The sequence below is a fragment of the Hypanus sabinus genome, chromosome 7, assembly GCF_030144855.1.
Source record: "Hypanus sabinus isolate sHypSab1 chromosome 7, sHypSab1.hap1, whole genome shotgun sequence".
NCBI classification, from domain to species: Eukaryota; Metazoa; Chordata; class Chondrichthyes; order Myliobatiformes; family Dasyatidae; genus Hypanus; species Hypanus sabinus.
Genome location: NC_082712.1, coordinates 98,713,660 through 98,726,552, shown reverse-complemented (window position 1 = coordinate 98,726,552; position 12,893 = coordinate 98,713,660).

Genomic DNA, 12,893 nt, shown 5'->3' with positions numbered 1-12,893 from the left:
CAGCTCAGACCGCTCCCGGGGGGAGATATAACTCTGCCGGTGAAAGCCATGGAGCAACTGCCGCTTCTGGTCCTCGCTGAACACGGTGCGAATTCGGACTTCGGTGTTGGACCGTCTCTTCGGCTTCGCGACACCGGTCACTGTGTCGGTGGGCAGCTTTGTATCCGAATCTACAGAGAAAACTTCAGTTTAGTGATAGTGGTGAGAGAGGTATGATCCAGCTCAGTTCGGTGATAGAGAGAGTGGGGGAGGGGTGGAAGCACGGCCCTTCGGTCCCTTGGTCATTTCCTGCCCTATTTTAACCACCCTATCTCATCGCCTGCCCGCCTTTCGGCTCCTAAATAACTTTGAGAGTCAATTCAACCAAGGGTTGGTTCAGCGGTGGGATGTGCATTTCGGGCTGGTAAACCATCCGGCTCACCTGTGTCCTCGGCACTCTGCGGTGCGGTCAGCTGACCCCCGTCGGAAGAGTCGTCCATGGCAGATGGAACGGAGTTGGAATTCCTCTCACTCTCCAACAACCCAACCTTCGTCAGGTAATCCGTGGCCTGCTGCTAAGGGCAGAGTTGCGCGTGGCACTGTTTGCAAGAGAACATGGGCGTGAAATCGAGGGCGGTTACCTTTATCGCGGGAGAGCTGACCCATCTCGTCCCATTCAATTGCAAATGAGGAGTGTGTGAACGTTGACAAGAATGGCCCAACCAGACGCCCTGGGAGGTCGGCACCTCTAATCCCGATGGTAGACAATAGACAATAGGTGCAGAAGTAGACCATTCGGCTCTACGAGCCTGCAACGCCTTTCTGAGATCATCTGCTATCAATACCCGGTTCCTGCCTTGTCCCCATATCCCTTGATTGCCCTATCCATGAGAAACCTATCTAGCTCCTTCTTGAAAGCATCCAGAGAATTGGCCTCCACTGCCTTCCGAGGCAGTGCATTCCAGACCCCCACAACTCTCTGGGAGAAGAAGTTTTTCTTGTCTCACACATCGCCGCAGACCAGCACACGCACAACTTGCAACGGCAGAGTTTGTGGAGAAACCGCGGGAATATCAGAGGGAATTTCGAGGTGGGATCCAGATCTGCGTGAAGTATCAGAAACACTCAGCAGGTCAGGAGAGAGGTGGTTAATAACCATCCTGCAAAAATACAGCTCTGAAATCATAGGACACACCAATCAGTCACAGGAACAGGCCGTTCGGCCCCTCCAAACCGTTCTCACATTCGATGACCTGAAACAAATAAACTGGATGTACTCAGTGACCCAGGCAGTGTCTGTGGGGGCAAAGGGGTTGTCGGAACCAGGGCAGATCTAAGCAGTAGCCTGTCACCTCTCACCCCCTGCTTATCATGGAAGATTACGGGCACTTCGACCAACGATGAGGAACTGCACTTTAAACCTACAGTGAGTTCAGTTGAACCTTTTTTTCCAAAATGGCCCAGCAAGTTCTGCTGACCATGGATGGAGTGGTTGTACAATAAAGATGGTGTTGAAATCTTCCGATCTACCTTGTCATAGTCTTGCATCTATTGCCCACTGCGCTGCGTTCTCTGGGTAATTGCAATCTTGTGAGTGCAGAATGATTTCCTTGCTTCCTTCCTGGTTTCCGTGTTGTGGATAAGGACACTGATTTGGAGGTTCGGACGAGTGCTGCAGATGGGACAGGTGGAGGCTGAGATGACAGTCCCGTGGGTAATTTGTGAGATTCTACCCTCTCTCCTTCTGCCATGTACACAGATCCATGTGGTCACGGTTCTCAGTCTCTGCACTTGGAGGGGTCACAGATTGCTGGGCGGCAGTGGGGGTGTGGCATTTCTTCAAGTAGGTTTTGAGGTTATTAAAGTTTGGAGTCTGCCCACTATTCTCCTGTGAGGGATCCTGGAGTCCAGTGTCAGATACATGAACATCACAGTCTGCTCAGCTCTGCCAACTGGGTATACTGGAAATATTCCCCAAACTTGGGCACGTTGGTTCAGGAAAGAACACTAACACTGCGGTTTCATTAAGCTTCTAGTGACTTTAGACAATTTTATTCATTCCCGTGACATGGGAAGTAGTCTATATTCTCCTGGGCTCTTTTCTGAAGTTTACTTTTGGAAGCTGTGTAATGGAGGATGACTTTGGTCTTGCTGGTGTTGACTGCAGGGCATATGTCTCGCAGGCTTTGGTGAAAGTCGGAACGATGGTAGCCTCTGAGTTGTCATTTGTGTGTCGCTCAATCTGGAGGAGTCTAATAGAGTCCAAGTTATTGTAATGTGTTAATCTCCTTCCTTAAAAAAGGAGGCCAACATTGGCTGCAATCCCCTAAACTGCAGAAGCAGCAATGTATTCAATTTTCTTAGCACCACATGAGCTGTGCATCAGCGAGGCTAAGAAAAGGATGAGTTAGCAAATAAATGTGCTGCTGAGGAACTGATAAAGGAGGCAACATCTTTGCAGGGCAGATTGCTAGAGCTGTTTGGGATAGTTGAAACTAATTTGTCAAAGGGATGGGAAGTAAAGTGGTATGGCTGAGGATGGGATAGTTGGTTTACTAGCAGAAGCAATGTGCAGTGAGACTGCTAGCAAGCAGAGGCTGATGATGGGGCAAAGTTGCATTGAATGGGATAGATTGTAGTGTAAAAGGGCAACAAAATTGAAAAGCATGATGAATAAAAGACTGAAGTTGTTAAATTTGAATACACGCAGTGTATGGAGTAAGGTAGATGAACCTATAGTACAGTTACTGATTAGCATGTATGACATTGCAGGAATCACTGAATCATAGTTGAAAAAATATATCTGGGAACTTAATGCACAAAGATACCCATTTTATTGAAAGGGCAGGCGGGTGGGCAGATGTCTGCGGGTGGCTCTGTTGGTAAGAAATAAAATAAAATCATTAGGTGACCTGGGATAGGAAGGTGCAGAATTGTTGTGTGTACAGTTAAGAACCTGCAGGGGTGAGAAGGCAATCTTGAGAATTATATACAGACTTCCAAACAGTAGGAAAGATGTGGTTTATGAACTAAAATGGGAGATACAAAATCAAGTCAAAAGGACAATGTCATGATAGTCATGGGGCATTTCAATATGCAGGTTGATTGGAAAAATCAAGTTGGCTGGATCGCAAGAAGGGGAATTTGTCGAATGCCTATGAGATGGCTTTTAGAGCAGCTTATGGCTGGGTCCGCTAAAGGAGCAGTTATTCTGGATTGGGTGTTATACGAAGAACTGGGATTGATTAGCGAGCTTAAGGTAAAGGAACGTTTGGGAGTCAGTGATCATAATATGATTTAATACATGCTGAAATTTGAGAAGGAGAAGCCGAAGTCAGATGTATCAGTATTACAGTGGATTAAAGGGAATTACAGAGGCTCGAGAGAAAAGCTTTCCAAAATTGATCAGAAGGAAACACTAGAAGGGATGATGGCAGAGCAGCAATGGCTAGAGCTGGAGCAATTTACAAACGTTTGTACAAGGCAGAGAACAGGTACATCCTAAAGACAGGATGATGCAACCGTGGCTAACAAGAGAAGTCAATGCCAACATAAAACCCAAAGAGAGGACATATAACAGAACAAAAAGTACTGGGAAGTTAGAAGATTAGGAAGCATTTAAAAACCAACAGAAGGCAACTCAAAAGTGATAATATTCAAGAGGTTACTAAAGCTTCTTCAGATATATAAAGTGTAAAAGAGAGGCAAGAGTAGATTTTGGACAGCTGGAAAAGTATGCTGGAGGGTTAGTAATGGGGGACAAGCTGAACATGTACTTTGCCTCAGTCTTCACTGTGGAAGACACTAGCATTGTACCAGACGTTCAAGAGTGTCAGTGGACAGGAGTGAGTGAAGTTGCCATTACTAGGGAGAAGGTGCTTGGAAACTGAAAAGTCTGAAGTTAGATAAGACATCTGAACCACATGGCCTACATCCTAGGGTTCTGAAAGTGTGGCTGAAGAGACTGTGGAGGCATTAGTAATGTTCTTTTAAAAATCAATGTATTCGGTGTGGTTCTGGAGGATTGGGAAATTGTAAATGTGACTCCATTCTCCAAGAAAGGAGAGAGGCAGAAAAAAGGATATTATAGGCCAGTTGGATGATAGGAGAGGAGAGTGCACCATAGGAGAAAGGGAAAGAGGAGGGGGCCCTGAGGGAGGTGATAAGCCGGTGAGAAGAGATAGCAAGCCAGAATGGGGAATAGAAGAGGGGAGGGTGGAATTTTTTCAATGGAAGGAGAAATCAATATTCATACCATCATATTGGAGACCACCCAGATGGAATATAAGGTACTCCCCCACCTTGAGGGTGGGGTGCTCATCTTGGCACAAGAGGGCCGTGGACTGACATGTCAGAATGGGAATGGGAATTGGAATTGAAATGTTTGGCCACTGGAAAGTTCCGCTTTTGGTGGATAGAGTGGAGAGGCTCCGTGAAGTGGCCCCCCTACTTAAAACAGATTTCATCAAAGTAAAAGAAGCCACATCAGCAGCACCAGCCACAATAGGCAACCCAGCAGATTCAGAGGTGGAGTGTTGCCTTGACCTGAAAGGACTGTTTTGGGTCCTGAATGGAAGTGAGGGAGGAGTTGCACTCAGGCTTCTTGTGCCAGGAGCGAGACCAGTGAGGAGGAACGAATGGACAAGGGAATCAAGGAGGCAGCAATGTCTGCCAGAAGTGGGGAGAGAGAGGAGGTAAAGATGTGTTTGGTAGTAGGATCCTTTTGGAGATGGCGGAAGTTGCAGAAAATAATGTGTTGGATGTGACAGCTCATCGGATGTTAGGTAAGGACAGGGGGAACTCTGTCACTATCAAGGTGGCAGGAAGGTGGGCTGAGGGCCGATGTTCAGGAAATGGAGGAGGTGGGAGTGAGGGCACTATCAATAGCGGAGGAAGGGGAACCTGTTCTTTAAAGAAGGAGAACATTCTGATATCCTGGAAAGAAAAGTGACATCCTGGGAACAGATATGATGGAGGTGAAGGAACTGAGAAAAGGAAACAGTATTTTTACAAGAGATAGGGTGTGAAGAGGTATAGTTAATGTAACCATGGAAATTTGAAGGTTTATAAAAGATCTTGGTTGATAACTTGTCTCCGGATATGAAGACAGAGAGATCAAGGAAGGCCCGGGAGGTGTCAGAACTGACTGAGTGAATTTAAGGACATGATGGAAGTTGGAGGCAAAGTTGATGAAATTGATTAGCTCAGCATGGGTGCATGAAGCAGCTCCAGCGCAGACATCAATGTAATGGAGGAAAAGTCCATGAGTATTACGAGGGAAGGCTTCAAACATGGACAATTCTATGTAGCCAATGAAGGATATCTGGGGCCCATGTGGTGCCCATGGCTGCCTTTAAGTCTGGAGAAAATGAGCAGAGCCAAAGGTAAAATTGTTGAGGATGAGGACCAGTTCTGCGAGATGGGGGAGGGTGGTGCTGGAGGGGGACTGGTTGGTTCTTTTATTGAGAAAGGAACAGTGAGCTTTGAGGCTTTCCCATCGTGAGCATGAAAAGTGTCGTGGGTGTAGGTGCGAAGGGGCTGAACCGGAGGATAGAATGGAGTCAAAGTATGAGAACGTGAGCTCAGTGTGGCAGGAGCAGGCAGATCGGGCAGTCAAGTTGGTGGGTCTTGGGTGGAAGGGAGAAATGAGCAGTGCAGGATAAGGGAATTATGAGTTTGGGAGCCGTGGGTGGGATCTCTCCAGAGTTGAAGAGCTAATTGACAGAGTCAGTTTCCTGATGGTCCATAGTGGGTCCTCCTCAAGGGGAGGATATGGGCAAGTATCTGAGATCTGCCACCTGACCTCAGTAAGGTAGAGATCAGTTCATCACACTACAATGGCACTGCCTTTGTCTTCAGGTTTGATGGGATTGTTGAGGAGAGACTGAAGGACAGTGCATTCAGAGGGAGTAAGTTTGAGCAGAGAGGAGTGCTGAACTTGTAATAGTTGATGCCTTGTCACATTTTTTTTTAAAAAGTGTTTTTCCTCTACTCTTTCTCCTTGGTTATGCAGGGTTTTTGAAGAAGCAATTAGATTGGGTAAACTGCCACAATCTTTTTATAGAGCTTCCATTTCTTTAATATTGAAAAAAGATAAAGACCCTACTGACTGTGCATCCTATAGACTAATATCCTTATTGAATGTAGATTCCAAGATCTTTTCCAAGTTACTGGCATCCAGGCTGGAGAAGGTATTACCTCAAATTATCTCAGAAGATCGTACTGGTTTTATTAAAAATCGCTATTCTTTTTTCAATATTAGGAGATTATTGAATATTGTTTATACTCCTTCACGTAGCACCTCAGAATGTGTCATTTCACTAGATGCGCAGAAAGCACTTGATAGAGTGGAATGGCCATACTTATTTACTGTGCTGGAAAAGTTTAATTTTAGTCCGACATTAATTTCCTGGATTAAACTGATATATCATACGCCAGTAGCCTTGGTTTTTACTAACAATCAAAGATCTCCCTTTTTTCATTTATTTCGGGGTACTAGACAAGGTTGTCCTCTTAGTCCATTATTATTTGATATTGCTTCAGAACCTTTGGCAATTGCTATTAGAGAATCACCGAACATTTTTGGCATTACTCATGTGATGGATATACATAGGTTATCATTATACACAGATGATTTATTACTTTTATTTCTGACCCTGAGAAATCCATTCCTGCAGTTATATCATTGTTGTCTCAATTTAGTAATTTTTCCAGTTATAAATTAAATCTTAATAAGAGTGAATTGTTTCCTTTAAATAGACAGGTTCCAACTTATGGAAATTTACCTTTTAAATTAGTTAATGACTCTTTTATATACTTAGGGATTAAAATTACAAAAAATTATAAGGAGTTATTTAAGGTTAATTTTTTACCCTTAATTGATCAGATTAAACGTTTGTTCACTAAATGGTCACCATTATCTTTATCTCTGATAGGTCAGATTAACGCTATGATGATTATTTGAGATTATTATTTTAAGATGATTATTTTACCCAAGTTTTTATATATATTTCAAGCAGTACCAATTTTTATTCCGAAATCTTTTTTTGCTAATGTTGATTCAAAAATTTCCTCATATATATGGCAGAATAAAAATCCTAGATTAGGTAAAAAATATTTACAGAAGGCAAGGAAGGAAGGTGAATTGGCATTGCCTAATTTTAGATTTTATTATTGGGCAATTAATATCCGATATTTGATATGTTGGTTAAAGGATTGGGATTTATCTTTTAGCTCTCATTGGGTGAACCTGGAAACTAAATCTGTACAAGGATTTGCACTGGGTTCTATTTCTAAATTGCTGAAACGAATTGACAATCCGATAGTTAAACATACTTTACGTATATGGTTTCAATTTCGGAAATTTTTTAGGTTGAATCAATTTGTTTTAACTATTCCTATTGTATCCAATTTCTTTTTTCATCCTTCTATTGTAGACCAAGTTTATTCAGCTTGGAAAACTAAAGAATTACTATGATTTTCCAATTTATTTTTGGATAATTGTTTTATGTCTTTTGAACAATTATCTAATAAATATAATTTGCCTAGATTTCATTTTTTTAGATATTTACAGATTAGGAATTTCTTAAACACTGTACTTCCTACCTTTCCAAATCTTGAGTCTTCCGGTATTTTGGAGAATTTGTTAGAACTAAATCCTTTTCAGAAAGGTGTAATATCAAAACTCTACAATATAATTATGAAATTACGTTCAGAGCCCTTCTGTAAGATTAAAAATGATTGGGAAAAAGAACTTAACCTTACTATCCCTATTGAGAATTGGGATAAAATTCTCCAATTAGTCAATTTATCATCTATATGTGCTGAACATTCATTAATACAGTTTAAAGTTGTGCATAGGGCTCATATGTCCAAGGATAAATTGGCTCATTTTTATTCCTATATAAATCCTATTTGTGACAGATGTCATTCTGAGATAACATCTTCAACTCATATGTTTTGGTCATATCTGCTTTTGAAAGAATATTGGAAAGACATTTTTGATATTATTTCTACGGTATTGAACATTGATTTACAACCTCATCCTATTACTGCAATTTTTGGTTTACCAATGATGGACTCACTCCATTTATCCTCTTCTGCTTGTCGAATGATTGCATTTCTCACATTAATGGCTAGAAGATCTATTTTGTTGAATTGGAAAGAAATTAATCCCCCTACCGCATTTCATTGGCTTTCTCAAACTATGTTATATCTAAATTTGGAGAAAATTAGAAGTGTTGTATTTGACCCTTCTATTAAATTTGAAAAGACATGGAGACCATTTATTCTATATTTTCATATGATGTAATATGACCCTGTTCCAAACCTATTCGTTTTTCCAGTTTTGATTTTACATATGTTGAGAGTATCGGAGTTGGCGACACTGATGATTTTGTATTTTTTATAGATATTATAAACAGCCCATTATTCATTATTTTTTTTCTTTTTTTCTTCCTTCTTTTCTCTCTCTATTAGTCATTAGGTTGTTAGATTAGTTATACTAGTTTTTTTTTTCTTTTTCTCTTTTCTTTTTTTTAATATATATTATGATATACCTAGTTTTGCTTTGTTTATCTGTTATTTGTATCATTCATGATTTGGGAAGACTTAATTATATTGTAACTATTACTTGTGTATCCTTTTATGTTCAGTTTAAATTTTGTAAGTTTGTAATCCCACTATCTATATATTAATCTTATTATGTTGATATTAATAAAATAATAAAAAGATTGAAAAAGAAAGAAAGATGTCTTGTCACAATTCGAGATGAAAAGATCCAAAACGGGGACAGAACCAGAGCTGCATGTCCAAGAAGAGGAGGAGGGTTGGAGATGGGAGAAGGGGTCATCAGTGCAGTGTGTGGAAATCTTGTTAAAAAAAGTGGGCTTGGAAACAGAAACAAGGGAAGAATAGTTCAATTTCATGGTGGGTGGGGAACTCACTGAAGTGCAGGCAAAGAGGGACAATGTTAAGGTCCTTGCTGAGGACAGAATGTTCTGCTCAGAGAGGGGAAATCAGAGAGAATGGCGAAAACTCAGCAAGGATCAGAGGGGGAAGAGAGTTGGTGTTGGCAGAGATGAGAGGAGGGTTGGAGTATTCATAGAAGGTAGGGTAAGAAGAAGATGGAGGCTCCAAAGACCAAAGAGGACCCTCAACAGATCTATGCGTCTTCCTTAAAAGGATATGTCCTCCTTCAAAGAAAAAGGTTTCCCTTCCTGAAGTGTTGATGCTGCCTTCACCTGCATCTCCCCCACTTCTCGAACATCTGCGCTCACCCCATCTTCCTGTCACCTGAACGGGGATACAATTTATTTTATCCTTGTCTACCACATACCAAACACGTCATCCTCCACAATTTCCTCCAGCACCAAAGGAATCCTACCACTAAACAAATCTTCACCTCTCCCTACTTCCTGCTTTCCATCAAGGATTATTCCCTCCATGATTCCCTTGTACGTCTGTCACTCCCTCAGCACGTGACCTAACTGCTACCACACCTGCCCATTCAACTCCTTCCTGATCTCCATTCAGAACCCCAAATAGTCCTTCCAGGTGAAGCAACACTTCACCTGCAAATCTGCAGGAGTCATCTATTGTGTCTGGTGCTTCCGATGCAGCCTTCTCTACATGGGTGAGATCTGTTGTAAACTGGGAGGACCGCTTCATCGAGCATCTCTGCCTCATCCACCAAAAGCTGGACTCCCAGTGGCCAAACAGTTTAAATCCAATTCCCATTCCCATTCTGACATGGTGGTTCATGGCCTCCTCCTGTGCCAAGATGACGCCACCTTCAGGGTGGAAGAGCAACGCCTTATATTCTTTCTGGGTAATCTCCAACCTGTTGGCATGATGATCAATTTCTCCTTCTGGTTTAAAAAAAAAAGAATTCCTTCCCTTTCCCCTTTTGTATTTCTCAGTTTGGCTTCTTACCTTTTCTCACCTGCCTATCAACTCCCCCTGAGTACCCTACTCTTTCCCTTTCACCTGTGGTCCACTCTCCTCTCCTATCAGATTCCTTCCTCTCCAGCCCTTTACCTTGCCCACCCTTGAATAGAGTGGACACCTCCCCCATTTCAGTCACTTTGAGTCCTGGCCACACCGTGCCAGGTACAGTAGATGGTGCAATGGCAGAGGATATCGTGCCTTTGCTTCACACCTCTGTGACCTGGGTCCCATCCTGTCATCTAGAACTCTCCGTGGCATTTGCATTTTCTTGAGTTTCCTCCTGGTGCTCTTGGGTTTCTCACAACCATGACAAAACTACTCGGTAAGTTAATTGGCAGCTATAATTTAACCCAATAGAAGGTTCCGGAGAGAATTTTAATTTAATTTATTGTTTCATCTATGTTTAGAGATAGAGCGCAGAACCAGTCCTCCTGGGGCACCGAGCCACACCTCTCAGCCATCCACCTATTTAACCTAAGATTGTATCTTGTTACACAGCCTCATGGTTGGCACCTTATCAAACGCCTTTTGGAAATCCAAGTAAATGACATCCACTACCTCTCCTTTGTCTACCCTGCCTGTTACTTTCTCAAAGGATTCAAACAGATTTGTCAGGCAAGATTTCCCTTTACAGAAATCATGCTGATTTTGACTTATTTTATCATTAGTCCCCAAGTACCTCAAAAGGTCATCCTCAGTAATAGACTCGAACACTTTCCCAACCACTGAGGTCAGGCTAACTGGCCTATAATCTCCTTTCTTTTGCCTTCCTTCCTTCTAAGAGTGGAGTGACATTTGCAATCTTCAAGTCCCTCAGAACCATGCCAGAATCAAGTGATTCTTGAAAGACCATGACCAATGTATCTGTTATCTCTTCAGCAACCTCCGTCAGGACTCTGGGATGTAGTCCATCTGGTCCAGGTGACTTATCCACCTTCAGACCTTTGAGTTTGCCGAGAACTTTTTCTTTTGTAATAGCAATGACACTCACTCCAGTTCCCTGGCACTCACGGACCTCTGGCACACTGCTAGTGCCTTCCACAGTGAAGACAGATGCAAAGTACTCATTATGTTCATCTCTCATATCTTTGTCCTTCATGACTATCTCACCAGCATAATTTTCCAGTGCTCCTATATCAACTCTCACCTCCCTTTTACTCTTTATATAGCTAAAAAAATGTTTGGTATCCCGCTTTATATTATAACCATATAACCATATAACAATCACAGCACGGAAACAGGCCATCTTGGCCCTCCTAGTCTGTGCCGAACCCTTAATCTCACCTAGTCCCACCTACCCGCACTCAGCCCATAACCCTCCACTCCTTTCCCGTCCATATACCTATCCAATTTTACCATAAATGACACAACTGAACTGGCCTCTACTACTTCTACAGGAAGCTCATTCCACACAGCTATCACTCTTTGAGTAAAGAAATACCCCCTCGTGTTTCCCTTAAACTTCTGCCCCCTAACTCTCAAATCATGTCCTCTAGTTTGAATCTCCCCTACTCTCAATGGAAACAGCCTGTTCACGTCAACTCTATCTATCCCTCTCAAGATTTTAAATACCTCGATCAAATCCCCCCTCAACCTTCTACGCTCCAATGAATAGAGACCTAACTTGTTCAACCTTTCTCTGTAACTTAATTGCTGAAACCCAGGTAACATCCTTGTAAATCGTCTCTGCACTCTCTCTAATTTATTGCTATCTTTCCTATAATTCGGTGACCAGAACTGCACACAATATTCCAAATTTGGCCTTACCAATGCCTTGTACAACTTTAGCATTACATCCCAACTTCTGTACTCAATGCTTTGATTTATAAAGGCCAGCATTCCAAAAGCCCTCTTCACCACCCTATCTACATGAGACTCCACTTTCAGGGAACTATGCACAGTTATTCCTAGATCTCTCTGTTCCTCTGCATTCCTCAATGCCCTACCATTTACTCTGTATGTTCTATTTGGATTATTCCTGCCAAAATGTAGAACCTCACACTTCTCAGCATTAAACTCCATCTGCCAACGTTCAGCCCATTCTTCTAACCGGCATAAATCTCCCTGCAAGCTTTGAAAATCCACCTCATTATCCACAACACCTCCTACCTTAGTATCATCGGCATACTTACTAATCCAATTTATCACCCCATCATCCAGATCATTTATGTATATTACAAATAACATTGGGCCCAAAACAGATCCCTGAGGCACCCCGCTAGTCACCGGCCTCCATCCCGATAAACAATTATCCACCACTACTCTCTGGCATCTCCCATCTAGCCACTGTTGAATCCATTTTATTACTCCAGCATTAATACCTAACGACTGAACCTTCTTAACTAACCTTCCATGTGGAACTTTGTCAAAGGCTTTGCTGAAGTCCATATAGACTACATCCACTGCCTTACCCTCGTCAACATTCCTCGTAACTTCTTCAAAAATTCAATAAGGTTTGTCAAACATGACCTTCCACGCACAAATCCATGCTGGCTACTTCTAATCAGATCCCGTCTATCCAGATAATTATAAATACTATCTCTAAGAATACTTTCCATTAATTTACCCACCACTGATGTCAAACTGACAGGTCTATAATTGCTAGGCTTCCTTCTAGAACCCTTTTTAAACAATGGAACCACATGAGCAATACGCCAATCCTCCAGCACAATCCCCGTTTCTAATGACATATTAAAGATCTCCGTCAGAGCTCCTGCTATTTCTACACAAACGTCCCTCAAGGTCCTGGGGAATATCCTGTCAGGACCCAGAGATTTATCCACTTTTAAATTTCTTAAAAACGCCAGTACCTCCACCTCTTTAATTGTCATAGGTTCCATAACTTCCTTACTTGTTTCCCACACCTTAGACAATTCAATATCCTTCTCCTTAGTGAATACCGAAGAGAAGAAATCATTCAAAATCTCTCCCATCTCCTTCGGTTCCACACATAGCTGACCACTCTG